Source organism: Salmo salar, chromosome 26 (genome assembly GCF_965601325.2).
Source record: "Salmo salar chromosome 26, fSalSal1, whole genome shotgun sequence".
NCBI lineage: Eukaryota > Metazoa > Chordata > Actinopteri > Salmoniformes > Salmonidae > Salmo > Salmo salar.
In genome coordinates, this window is record NC_138316.1 from 52772501 (window position 1) to 52785000 (window position 12500).

At 42.6% G+C, this 12500-nt stretch overlaps 1 protein-coding gene across 4 annotated transcripts in view; it reads right to left on the bottom strand.

The window, feature by feature from the left end:
- plekhg4 (pleckstrin homology and RhoGEF domain containing G4) overlaps positions 1 to 12500 on the bottom strand; it is a 202050-nt gene that overhangs the window by 185447 nt on the left and 4103 nt on the right. The window lies entirely within an intron of this gene.

Genomic DNA, 12500 nt, shown 5'->3' on the forward strand with positions numbered 1-12500 from the left:
ACAGTGAGATCAGATCAGATCAGTCTCTTCATTACAACACACTGCATCTCTATCGTCTCCTACAGTGAGATCAGATCAGATCAGTCTCTTCATTACAACACACTGCATCTCTATCGTCTCCTACAGTGAGATCAGATCAGATCAGTCTCTTCATTACAACACACTGCATCTCTATCGTCTCCTACAGTGAGATCAGATCAGATCAGTCTCTTCATTACAACACACTGCATCTCTATCGTCTCCTACAGTGAGATCAGATCAGATCAGTCTCTTCATTACAACACACTGCATCTCTATCGACTCCTACAGTGAGATCAGATCAGATCAGTCTCTTCATTACAACACACTGCATCTCTATCGACTCCTACAGTGAGATCAGATCAGATCAGTCTCTTCATTACAACACACTGCATCTCTATCGTCTCCTACAGTGAGATCAGATCAGATCAGTCTCTTCATTACAACACACTGCATCTCTATCGTCTCCTACAGTGAGATCAGATCAGATCAGTCTCTTCATTACAACACACTGCATCTCTATCGTCTCCTACAGTGAGATCAGATCAGATCAGTCTCTTCATTACAACACACTGCATCTCTATCGTCTCCTACAGTGAGATCAGATCAGATCAGTCTCTTCATTACAACACACTGCATCTCTATCGACTCCTACAGTGAGATCAGATCAGATCAGTCTCTTCATTACAACACACTGCATCTCTATCGTCTCCTACAGTGAGATCAGATCAGATCAGTCTCTTCATTACAACACACTGCATCTCTATCGTCTCCTACAGTGAGATCAGATCAGATCAGTCTCTTCATTACAACACACTGCATCTCTATCGTCTCCTACAGTGAGATCAGATCAGATCAGTCTCTTCATTACAACACACTGCATCTCTATCGTCTCCTACAGTGCAGATCAGATCAGATCAGTCTCTTCATTACAACACACTGCATCTCTATCGTCTCCTACAGTGAGATCAGATCAGATCAGTCTCTTCATTACAACACACTGCATCTCTATCGTCTCCTACAGTGAGATCAGATCAGATCAGTCTCTTCATTACAACACACTGCATCTCTATCGTCTCCTACAGTGAGATCAGATCAGATCAGTCTCTTCATTACAACACACTGCATCTCTATCGTCTCCTACAGTGAGATCAGATCAGATCAGTCTCTTCATTACAACACACTGCATCTCTATCGTCTCCTACAGTGAGATCAGATCAGATCAGTCTCTTCATTACAACACACTGCATCTCTATCGTCTCCTACAGTGAGATCAGATCAGATCAGATCAGTCTCTTCATTACAACACACTGCATCTCTATCGTCTCCTACAGTGAGATCAGATCAGATCAGTCTCTTCATTACAACACACTGCATCTCTATCGTCTCCTACAGTGAGATCAGATCAGATCAGTCTCTTCATTACAACACACTGCATCTCTATCGTCTCCTACAGTGAGATCAGATCAGATCAGATCAGTCTCTTCATTACAACACACTGCATCTCTATCGTCTCCTACAGTGAGATCAGATCAGATCAGATCAGTCTCTTCATTACAACACACTGCATCTCTATCGTCTCCTACAGTGAGATCAGATCAGATCAGTCTCTTCATTACAACACACTGCATCTCTATCGTCTCCTACAGTGAGATCAGATCAGATCAGTCTCTTCATTACAACACACTGCATCTCTATCGTCTCCTACAGTGAGATCAGATCAGATCAGTCTCTTCATTACAACACACTGCATCTCTATCGTCTCCTACAGTGAGATCAGATCAGATCAGTCTCTTCATTACAACACACTGCATCTCTATCGTCTCCTACAGTGAGATCAGATCAGATCAGTCTCTTCATTACAACACACTGCATCTCTATCGTCTCCTACAGTGAGATCAGATCAGATCAGATCAGTCTCTTCATTACAACACACTGCATCTCTATCGTCTCCTACAGTGAGATCAGATCAGATCAGTCTCTTCATTACAACACACTGCATCTCTATCGTCTCCTACAGTGAGATCAGATCAGATCAGTCTCTTCATTACAACACACTGCATCTCTATCGTCTCCTACAGTGAGATCAGATCAGATCAGTCTCTTCATTACAACACACTGCATCTCTATCGTCTCCTACAGTGAGATCAGATCAGATCAGTCTCTTCATTACAACACACTGCATCTCTATCGTCTCCTACAGTGAGATCAGATCAGATCAGTCTCTTCATTACAACACACTGCATCTCTATCGTCTCCTACAGTGAGATCAGATCAGATCAGATCAGTCTCTTCATTACAACACACTGCATCTCTATCGTCTCCTACAGTGAGATCAGATCAGATCAGATCAGTCTCTTCATTACAACACACTGCATCTCTATCGTCTCCTACAGTGAGATCAGATCAGATCAGTCTCTTCATTACAACACACTGCATCTCTATCGTCTCCTACAGTGAGATCAGATCAGATCAGTCTCTTCATTACAACACACTGCATCTCTATCGTCTCCTACAGTGAGATCAGATCAGATCAGTCTCTTCATTACAACACACTGCATCTCTATCGTCTCCTACAGTGAGATCAGATCAGATCAGTCTCTTCATTACAACACACTGCATCTCTATCGTCTCCTACAGTGAGATCAGATCAGATCAGATCAGTCTCTTCATTACAACACACTGCATCTCTATCGTCTCCTACAGTGAGATCAGATCAGATCAGATCAGTCTCTTCATTACAACACACTGCATCTCTATCGTCTCCTACAGTGAGATCAGATCAGATCAGTCTCTTCATTACAACACACTGCATCTCTATCGTCTCCTACAGTGAGATCAGATCAGATCAGTCTCTTCATTACAACACACTGCATCTCTATCGTCTCCTACAGTGAGATCAGATCAGATCAGTCTCTTCATTACAACACACTGCATCTCTATCGTCTCCTACAGTGAGATCAGATCAGATCAGATCAGTCTCTTCATTACAACACACTGCATCTCTATCGTCTCCTACAGTGAGATCAGATCAGATCAGTCTCTTCATTACAACACACTGCATCTCTATCGTCTCCTACAGTGAGATCAGATCAGATCAGTCTCTTCATTACAACACACTGCATCTCTATCGTCTCCTACAGTGAGATCAGATCAGATCAGTCTCTTCATTACAACACACTGCATCTCTATCGTCTCCTACAGTGAGATCAGATCAGATCAGTCTCTTCATTACAACACACTGCATCTCTATCGTCTCCTACAGTGAGATCAGATCAGATCAGTCTCTTCATTACAACACACTGCATCTCTATCGTCTCCTACAGTGAGATCAGATCAGATCAGTCTCTTCATTACAACACACTGCATCTCTATCGTCTCCTACAGTGAGATCAGATCAGATCAGTCTCTTCATTACAACACACTGCATCTCTATCGTCTCCTACAGTGAGATCAGATCAGATCAGTCTCTTCATTACAACACACTGCATCTCTATCGTCTCCTACAGTGAGATCAGATCAGATCAGTCTCTTCATTACAACACACTGCATCTCTATCGTCTCCTACAGTGAGATCAGATCAGATCAGTCTCTTCATTACAACACACTGCATCTCTATCGTCTCCTACAGTGAGATCAGATCAGATCAGTCTCTTCATTACAACACACTGCATCTCTATCGACTCCTACAGTGAGATCAGATCAGATCAGATCAGTCTCTTCATTACAACACACTGCATCTCTATCGTCTCCTACAGTGAGATCAGATCAGATCAGTCTCTTCATTACAACACACTGCATCTCTATCGTCTCCTACAGTGAGATCAGATCAGATCAGTCTCTTCATTACAACACACTGCATCTCTATCGTCTCCTACAGTGAGATCAGATCAGATCAGTCTCTTCATTACAACACACTGCATCTCTATCGTCTCCTACAGTGAGATCAGATCAGATCAGATCAGTCTCTTCATTACAACACACTGCATCTCTATCGTCTCCTACAGTGAGATCAGATCAGATCAGATCAGTCTCTTCATTACAACACACTGCATCTCTATCGTCTCCTACAGTGAGATCAGATCAGATCAGTCTCTTCATTACAACACACTGCATCTCTATCGTCTCCTACAGTGAGATCAGATCAGATCAGTCTCTTCATTACAACACACTGCATCTCTATCGTCTCCTACAGTGAGATCAGATCAGATCAGTCTCTTCATTACAACACACTGCATCTCTATCGTCTCCTACAGTGAGATCAGATCAGATCAGTCTCTTCATTACAACACACTGCATCTCTATCGTCTCCTACAGTGAGATCAGATCAGATCAGATCAGTCTCTTCATTACAACACACTGCATCTCTATCGTCTCCTACAGTGAGATCAGATCAGATCAGTCTCTTCATTACAACACACTGCATCTCTATCGTCTCCTACAGTGAGATCAGATCAGATCAGTCTCTTCATTACAACACACTGCATCTCTATCGTCTCCTACAGTGAGATCAGATCAGATCAGTCTCTTCATTACAACACACTGCATCTCTATCGTCTCCTACAGTGAGATCAGATCAGATCAGATCAGTCTCTTCATTACAACACACTGCATCTCTATCGTCTCCTACAGTGAGATCAGATCAGATCAGATCAGTCTCTTCATTACAACACACTGCATCTCTATCGTCTCCTACAGTGAGATCAGATCAGATCAGTCTCTTCATTACAACACACTGCATCTCTATCGTCTCCTACAGTGAGATCAGATCAGATCAGATCAGTCTCTTCATTACAACACACTGCATCTCTATCGTCTCCTACAGTGAGATCAGATCAGATCAGATCAGTCTCTTCATTACAACACACTGCATCTCTATCGTCTCCTACAGTGAGATCAGATCAGATCAGTCTCTTCATTACAACACACTGCATCTCTATCGACTCCTACAGTGATCAGATCAGATCAGTCTCTTCATTACAACACACTGCATCTCTATCGTCTCCTACAGTGAGATCAGATCAGATCAGATCAGTCTCTTCATTACAACACACTGCATCTCTATCGTCTCCTACAGTGAGATCAGATCAGATCAGTCTCTTCATTACAACACACTGCATCTCTATCGTCTCCTACAGTGAGATCAGATCAGATCAGTCTCTTCATTACAACACACTGCATCTCTATCGTCTCCTACAGTGAGATCAGATCAGATCAGTCTCTTCATTACAACACACTGCATCTCTATCGTCTCCTACAGTGAGATCAGATCAGATCAGATCAGTCTCTTCATTACAACACACTGCATCTCTATCGTCTCCTACAGTGAGATCAGATCAGATCAGTCTCTTCATTACAACACACTGCATCTCTATCGTCTCCTACAGTGAGATCAGATCAGATCAGTCTCTTCATTACAACACACTGCATCTCTATCGTCTCCTACAGTGAGATCAGATCAGATCAGTCTCTCTTCATTACAACACACTGCATCTCTATCGTCTCCTACAGTGAGATCAGATCAGATCAGTCTCTTCATTACAACACACTGCATCTCTATCGTCTCCTACAGTGAGATCAGATCAGATCAGTCTCTTCATTACAACACACTGCATCTCTATCGTCTCCTACAGTGAGATCAGATCAGATCAGTCTCTTCATTACAACACACTGCATCTCTATCGTCTCCTACAGTGAGATCAGATCAGATCAGATCAGTCTCTTCATTACAACACACTGCATCTCTATCGTCTCCTACAGTGAGATCAGATCAGATCAGTCTCTTCATTACAACACACTGCATCTCTATCGTCTCCTACAGTGAGATCAGATCAGATCAGTCTCTTCATTACAACACACTGCATCTCTATCGTCTCCTACAGTGAGATCAGATCAGATCAGTCTCTTCATTACAACACACTGCATCTCTATCGTCTCCTACAGTGAGATCAGATCAGATCAGTCTCTTCATTACAACACACTGCATCTCTATCGTCTCCTACAGTGAGATCAGATCAGATCAGATCAGTCTCTTCATTACAACACACTGCATCTCTATCGTCTCCTACAGTGAGATCAGATCAGATCAGATCAGTCTCTTCATTACAACACACTGCATCTCTATCGTCTCCTACAGTGAGATCAGATCAGATCAGTCTCTTCATTACAACACACTGCATCTCTATCGTCTCCTACAGTGGCAGATCAGATCAGATCAGTCTCTTCATTACAACACACTGCATCTCTATCGTCTCCTACAGTGAGATCAGATCAGATCAGTCTCTTCATTACAACACACTGCATCTCTATCGTCTCCTACAGTGAGATCAGATCAGATCAGTCTCTTCATTACAACACACTGCATCTCTATCGACTCCTACAGTGAGATCAGATCAGATCAGTCTCTTCATTACAACACACTGCATCTCTATCGTCTCCTACAGTGAGATCAGATCAGATCAGATCAGTCTCTTCATTACAACACACTGCATCTCTATCGTCTCCTACAGTGAGATCAGATCAGATCAGTCTCTTCATTACAACACACTGCATCTCTATCGTCTCCTACAGTGAGATCAGATCAGATCAGTCTCTTCATTACAACACACTGCATCTCTATCGTCTCCTACAGTGAGATCAGATCAGATCAGTCTCTTCATTACAACACACTGCATCTCTATCGTCTCCTACAGTGAGATCAGATCAGATCAGTCTCTTCATTACAACACACTGCATCTCTATCGTCTCCTACAGTGAGATCAGATCAGATCAGTCTCTTCATTACAACACACTGCATCTCTATCGTCTCCTACAGTGAGATCAGATCAGATCAGTCTCTTCATTACAACACACTGCATCTCTATCGTCTCCTACAGTGAGATCAGATCAGATCAGTCTCTTCATTACAACACACTGCATCTCTATCGTCTCCTACAGTGAGATCAGATCAGATCAGTCTCTTCATTACAACACACTGCATCTCTATCGTCTCCTACAGTGAGATCAGATCAGATCAGTCTCTTCATTACAACACACTGCATCTCTATCGTCTCCTACAGTGAGATCAGATCAGATCAGATCAGTCTCTTCATTACAACACACTGCATCTCTATCGTCTCCTACAGTGAGATCAGATCAGATCAGTCTCTTCATTACAACACACTGCATCTCTATCGTCTCCTACAGTGAGATCAGATCAGATCAGTCTCTTCATTACAACACACTGCATCTCTATCGTCTCCTACAGTGAGATCAGATCAGATCAGTCTCTTCATTACAACACACTGCATCTCTATCGTCTCCTACAGTGAGATCAGATCAGATCAGATCAGTCTCTTCATTACAACACACTGCATCTCTATCGTCTCCTACAGTGAGATCAGATCAGATCAGTCTCTTCATTACAACACACTGCATCTCTATCGTCTCCTACAGTGAGATCAGATCAGATCAGTCTCTTCATTACAACACACTGCATCTCTATCGTCTCCTACAGTGAGATCAGATCAGATCAGTCTCTTCATTACAACACACTGCATCTCTATCGTCTCCTACAGTGAGATCAGATCAGATCAGTCTCTTCATTACAACACACTGCATCTCTATCGTCTCCTACAGTGAGATCAGATCAGATCAGTCTCTTCATTACAACACACTGCATCTCTATCGTCTCCTACAGTGAGATCAGATCAGATCAGTCTCTTCATTACAACACACTGCATCTCTATCGTCTCCTACAGTGAGATCAGATCAGATCAGTCTCTTCATTACAACACACTGCATCTCTATCGTCTCCTACAGTGAGATCAGATCAGATCAGATCAGTCTCTTCATTACAACACACTGCATCTCTATCGTCTCCTACAGTGAGATCAGATCAGATCAGTCTCTTCATTACAACACACTGCATCTCTATCGTCTCCTACAGTGAGATCAGATCAGATCAGTCTCTTCATTACAACACACTGCATCTCTATCGTCTCCTACAGTGAGATCATCAGATCAGATCAGTCTCTTCATTACAACACACTGCATCTCTATCGTCTCCTACAGTGAGATCAGATCAGATCAGTCTCTTCATTACAACACACTGCATCTCTATCGTCTCCTACAGTGAGATCAGATCAGATCAGTCTCTTCATTACAACACACTGCATCTCTATCGTCTCCTACAGTGAGATCAGATCAGATCAGTCTCTTCATTACAACACACTGCATCTCTATCGTCTCCTACAGTGAGATCAGATCAGATCAGATCAGTCTCTTCATTACAACACACTGCATCTCTATCGTCTCCTACAGTGAGATCAGATCAGATCAGTCTCTTCATTACAACACACTGCATCTCTATCGACTCCTACAGTGAGATCAGATCAGATCAGTCTCTTCATTACAACACACTGCATCTCTATCGTCTCCTACAGTGAGATCAGATCAGATCAGATCAGTCTCTTCATTACAACACACTGCATCTCTATCGTCTCCTACAGTGAGATCAGATCAGATCAGTCTCTTCATTACAACACACTGCATCTCTATCGTCTCCTACAGTGAGATCAGATCAGATCAGTCTCTTCATTACAACACACTGCATCTCTATCGTCTCCTACAGTGAGATCAGATCAGATCAGTCTCTTCATTACAACACACTGCATCTCTATCGTCTCCTACAGTGAGATCAGATCAGATCAGTCTCTTCATTACAACACACTGCATCTCTATCGTCTCCTACAGTGAGATCAGATCAGATCAGTCTCTTCATTACAACACACTGCATCTCTATCGTCTCCTACAGTGAGATCAGATCAGATCAGATCAGCTCTTCATTACAACACACTGCATCTCTATCGTCTCCTACAGTGAGATCAGATCAGATCAGTCTCTTCATTACAACACACTGCATCTCTATCGTCTCCTACAGTGAGATCAGATCAGATCAGTCTCTTCATTACAACACACTGCATCTCTATCGTCTCCTACAGTGAGATCAGATCAGATCAGTCTCTTCATTACAACACACTGCATCTCTATCGTCTCCTACAGTGAGATCAGATCAGATCAGTCTCTTCATTACAACACACTGCATCTCTATCGTCTCCTACAGTGAGATCAGATCAGATCAGTCTCTTCATTACAACACACTGCATCTCTATCGTCTCCTACAGTGAGATCAGATCAGATCAGTCTCTTCATTACAACACACTGCATCTCTATCGTCTCCTACAGTGAGATCAGATCAGATCAGTCTCTTCATTACAACACACTGCATCTCTATCGTCTCCTACAGTGAGATCAGATCAGATCAGATCAGTCTCTTCATTACAACACACTGCATCTCTATCGTCTCCTACAGTGAGATCAGATCAGATCAGTCTCTTCATTACAACACACTGCATCTCTATCGTCTCCTACAGTGAGATCAGATCAGATCAGATCAGTCTCTTCATTACAACACACTGCATCTCTATCGTCTCCTACAGTGAGATCAGATCAGATCAGATCAGTCTCTTCATTACAACACACTGCATCTCTATCGTCTCCTACAGTGAGATCAGATCAGATCAGTCTCTTCATTACAACACACTGCATCTCTATCGTCTCCTACAGTGAGATCAGATCAGATCAGATCAGTCTCTTCATTACAACACACTGCATCTCTATCGTCTCCTACAGTGAGATCAGATCAGATCAGTCTCTTCATTACAACACACTGCATCTCTATCGTCTCCTACAGTGAGATCAGATCAGATCAGATCAGTCTCTTCATTACAACACACTGCATCTCTATCGTCTCCTACAGTGAGATCAGATCAGATCAGATCAGTCTCTTCATTACAACACACTGCATCTCTATCGTCTCCTACAGTGAGATCAGATCAGATCAGTCTCTTCATTACAACACACTGCATCTCTATCGTCTCCTACAGTGAGATCAGATCAGATCAGTCTCTTCATTACAACACACTGCATCTCTATCGTCTCCTACAGTGAGATCAGATCAGATCAGTCTCTTCATTACAACACACTGCATCTCTATCGTCTCCTACAGTGAGATCAGATCAGTCTCTTCATTACAACACACTGCATCTCTATCGTCTCCTACAGTGAGATCAGATCAGATCAGTCTCTTCATTACAACACACTGCATCTCTATCGTCTCCTACAGTGAGATCAGATCAGATCAGTCTCTTCATTACAACACACTGCATCTCTATCGTCTCCTACAGTGAGATCAGATCAGATCAGTCTCTTCATTACAACACACTGCATCTCTATCGTCTCCTACAGTGAGATCAGATCAGATCAGATCAGTCTCTTCATTACAACACACTGCATCTCTATCGTCTCCTACAGTGAGATCAGATCAGATCAGTCTCTTCATTACAACACACTGCATCTCTATCGTCTCCTACAGTGAGATCAGATCAGATCAGTCTCTTCATTACAACACACTGCATCTCTATCGTCTCCTACAGTGAGATCAGATCAGATAGATCAGTCTCTTCATTACAACACACTGCATCTCTATCGTCTCCTACAGTGAGATCAGATCAGATCAGATCAGTCTCTTCATTACAACACACTGCATCTCTATCGTCTCCTACAGTGAGATCAGATCAGATCAGATCAGTCTCTTCATTACAACACACTGCATCTCTATCGTCTCCTACAGTGAGATCAGATCAGATCAGATCAGTCTCTTCATTACAACACACTGCATCTCTATCGTCTCCTACAGTGAGATCAGATCAGATCAGATCAGTCTCTTCATTACAACACACTGCATCTCTATCGTCTCCTACAGTGAGATCAGATCAGATCAGTCTCTTCATTACAACACACTGCATCTCTATCGTCTCCTACAGTGAGATCAGATCAGATCAGTCTCTTCATTACAACACACTGCATCTCTATCGTCTCCTACAGTGAGATCAGATCAGATCAGATCAGTCTCTTCATTACAACACACTGCATCTCTATCGTCTCCTACAGTGAGATCAGATCAGATCAGTCTCTTCATTACAACACACTGCATCTCTATCGTCTCCTACAGTGAGATCAGATCAGATCAGTCTCTTCATTACAACACACTGCATCTCTATCGTCTCCTACAGTGAGATCAGATCAGATCAGATCAGTCTCTTCATTACAACACACTGCATCTCTATCGTCTCCTACAGTGAGATCAGATCAGATCAGTCTCTTCATTACAACACACTGCATCTCTATCGTCTCCTACAGTGAGATCAGATCAGATCAGTCTCTTCATTACAACACACTGCATCTCTATCGTCTCCTACAGTGAGATCAGATCAGATCAGATCAGTCTCTTCATTACAACACACTGCATCTCTATCGTCTCCTACAGTGAGATCAGATCAGATCAGTCTCTTCATTACAACACACTGCATCTCTATCGACTCCTACAGTGAGATCAGATCAGATCAGATCAGTCTCTTCATTACAACACACTGCATCTCTATCGTCTCCTACAGTGAGATCAGATCAGATCAGATCAGTCTCTTCATTACAACACACTGCATCTCTATCGTCTCCTACAGTGAGATCAGATCAGATCAGTCTCTTCATTACAACACACTGCATCTCTATCGTCTCCTACAGTGAGATCAGATCAGATCAGTCTCTTCATTACAACACACTGCATCTCTATCGACTCCTACAGTGAGATCAGATCAGATCAGTCTCTTCATTACAACACACTGCATCTCTATCGTCTCCTACAGTGAGATCAGATCAGATCAGTCTCTTCATTACAACACACTGCATCTCTATCGTCTCCTACAGTGAGATTAGATCAGATCAGTCTCTTCATTACAACACACTGCATCTCTATCGTCTCCTACAGTGAGATCAGATCAGATCAGATCAGTCTCTTCATTACAACACACTGCATCTCTATCGTCTCCTACAGTGAGATCAGATCAGATCAGTCTCTTCATTACAACACACTGCATCTCTATCGTCTCCTACAGTGAGATCAGATCAGATCAGTCTCTTCATTACAACACACTGCATCTCTATCGTCTCCTACAGTGAGATCAGATCAGATCAGATCAGTCTCTTCATTACAACACACTGCATCTCTATCGTCTCCTACAGTGAGATCAGATCAGATCAGTCTCTTCATTACAACACACTGCATCTCTATCGTCTCCTACAGTGAGATCAGATCAGATCAGTCTCTTCATTACAACACACTGCATCTCTATCGTCTCCTACAGTGAGATCAGATCAGATCAGATCAGTCTCTTCATTACAACACACTGCATCTCTATCGTCTCCTACAGTGAGATCAGATCAGATCAGATCAGTCTCTTCATTACAACACACTGCATCTCTATCGACTCCTACAGTGAGATCAGATCAGATCAGATCAGTCTCTTCATTACAACACACTGCATCTCTATCGTCTCCTACAGTGAGATCAGATCAGATCAGATCAGTCTCTTCATTACAACACA